At 33.7% G+C, this 2,920-nt stretch overlaps 1 long non-coding RNA gene across 2 annotated transcripts in view; it reads right to left on the reverse strand.

Moving 5' to 3' along the window:
- Positions 1-1,181: 1,181 nt before the first annotated feature.
- Positions 1,182-2,920, reverse strand: part of LOC123519676 — a 20,402-nt gene continuing 18,663 nt past the window's right edge. For both annotated transcript variants that reach the window (XR_006679089.1, XR_006679090.1), the window contains exon 3: positions 1,182-2,920. This exon is cut by the window's right edge. This is a non-coding gene — a long non-coding RNA (uncharacterized LOC123519676).

A 2,920-nucleotide genomic window follows, 5' to 3' on the forward strand; every position in this document is an offset into this window, starting at 1 on the left:
TTATTATACCTCAGTCACCCTGGCAGAGTACTTGTTGATCAAGAAGACTTACATTTATGGAACTGTTAGAGCATGTAGGAAATATTTGTGCCAAGAAGTAGTAAAATCAAAGTTGAAGGTGGGAGAAATGAAAGCAGCAGAAAACAGACAAGGTGTGAAGTTATACAAGTGGAAAGATAAGAGTGATGTCTTGACACTATCAATAGTACCTGAGCAATGTAATGACTTAAATCCAAATGGAAAGAAAAACAGAAAAAAAATATTGTAAAGCCTTAAAGTGTCATTGAGTGCAATAAAGCAAAAAAAAAAAAAGGTGTTGATGTTGCTGATGAACTCAATTCCTACTACTCGCCACTCCGAAAATCAAGGAAGTGGAAATGATTGCTGGGATATCAGTGACAAATAGTCAAATTTTATACAATAAATAGTGCTCAGCAAAACAAGTATGCCTTAAACCATCACATAATCAGTAATCCTCTGTCTTAATAAAAGCATTCCTGAGGAAATTATAAAACCAAGGAAGAGGACCTCTGATATATTGGGTGCAAGAAAAGAACATACCTTACAGGAAACAGATGGATCAAAGAAAAACACAAGGAAGCGATGCAGAGAATGCTATGATAAAAAAAAAAAAAATCACTGTGTGAGGGATACAAGGTGGCCACAAACAAGGCTAGGAGAGTATCCACCTATTGCAATGAATGTGAGGGTCAACCACACTTTTGCATTTCATGTTTCAACAAAAAACATGACTTGTGTAATTAGTGATCAACATTATGATGATCTAATATTCCATTATTTTCTTATATTGATTGTATTTTTAAAGTAATATGTCACCAAACATTAATTTTATTTCAGAAGCTCATTTTTTTCTTCCAGCAGATAAAATTATTATCTTATCATTTTTATTTTATTTTCCAGTACCTTAGCAACGCATCTGCAGATATAATAAATACAAATTTATACAAAAATTGTTTACATACTCATGTATGTAATAGTTTGTAGAATGTGATATTCAAGACTCAGATGTACCAATACGCAACAAGTGAAACATCTGTTTGGTACAAGGGTGGCCAAATACGCGATTAACGTGTTAAGAGGGAGGTTTCGAGATATTTGTCCCTGACTTTTGGATGCCTCTTTTGATCTTTGAGGGAAGTGGCAATCAAATGTGCTTTTTCTTCTATTTTTGTTGCTCTTAGCCAGCATCCTTTATTGCATAAAAAACACACACATTAATAAATATAGCATAAATACTGGATGACTTTTATATAATCAAATGATAGATATGTAACAAGCATTATAAATTGAACGTTTGAAGAGAACTGGCATACAAATACGATATAGTTGTTCCCGCAGACAAGCCGTTTTTTTCAGACTTTTGGTATGCTTTATTAACAGAAATACAGTAAAAACTGTATGATAAACAGAGAAAGAAAGAAATTTAAAGAAAAAAAATATTTCACTTTGAATACTGCAATACTACAATTCTACGTCAGACACCTTTAACAAGAGAAATATCACCGCGTGTACCAAAAAGTAAACAACAAAGTATTGTAGCCTATAATTTAACAGCCGCATGGCTGTTACGGAAGAAAGCAAAACTGAAAATATCAAGGATAAATATTTAAATAACGAAAATGTCATTTGCTCCCACAAAAGATTCGTATTTACGAACTATCACACACACACACACACACACACACACACACACACACACACACACACACACACACACACACAAAGATTGGGATGAATACAAAGGATTCAGATTCAAACACATATTGGATGTGACTTCAGTTTTTAAAAGTGTTAAAAGGTTAACTTCCAAAGTTATATTTATGGCGCCGGTCAGATTATGCTGTACAGTTCTGGCCCACAATGTAGGAAGAATAAGGATCTATTGGAATCAGTGTAAAAGAAAACGTCTAAAAAGAAAGACTGAAAATACAAATTTGCATTCATTTGAGATGCAGGTAAAGAGGCGACATGATAGAAGTATTTAAGTGTTATAGGGGCTATAATGAAGGGGAAAATGAGAAAAACTCTTAGAATCAGTAGCCAGGAAAGAACCAAATATGACCGGAACAATCTAGAGAAATTAAGGTAAACCTTAAGGAAGTGGGAAGAAGCTGGTTCTCTGACAGATTTTTTGATAAATGGAACAGGCTCAGTAGTCATGATGTTAATGCTGAGACAAAACGGAGCTTTAAAATCATTAGACAAATTTATGGGTGAGGATGATGGGTTAATTTGGGTACTTTTGTTCACACAAGGACTGTCACGTGTAGGCCTGATGGTCTCTATTGCAGCTTCCTTAAATTTCTTATGTTCCACTAAAAAAGAAAAAAAAAAAAGTTCCTAAATTATTATTATTATTTTTTTTTTATTATGTAACGGTAAAATCACTACGCTCATGGTGCCAATAATACAACTTTGAATTAGAATTCAATTTAATTCATTCAATTTTCAGTTCTAGCATATCCACTCTTAGAACTCTTGATTCTATATACAAACCACTAACACATACACACTTCTGGCTAATAAGTCATGTAATGGGAAGTAGAATGGAAGTTTGTTTTAATACGCGGTCATAGCTGTTCCCTTCTTCATAAATATATGCTCTTTTTAACAAAGGGAATCCTGACTGTTTTGAACATTATAAAGGATTTATTTTAACCTTATGTTTGACTAATCTTTTAATCAAGTCGTCAGGCATATTGATAACGAAATGTTTAGAGTTTTTTGCTTTCCTCTTGTATGCGGTTATCCGTTCGCGAACTGCGCGTACTTAGAAGCTAATGTTTACAATACATGTACGCTGTTGGCCACAGCAGCATTGTTGAAGCTTTGTTCTAACATAAACCTATTAAAGTGTTCATAGCAGTGTTGTAACAAAGACTGGGCAGCTACAAATACT

Source organism: Portunus trituberculatus, chromosome 7 (genome assembly GCF_017591435.1).
Source record: "Portunus trituberculatus isolate SZX2019 chromosome 7, ASM1759143v1, whole genome shotgun sequence".
Lineage (NCBI taxonomy): Eukaryota > Metazoa > Arthropoda > Malacostraca > Decapoda > Portunidae > Portunus > Portunus trituberculatus.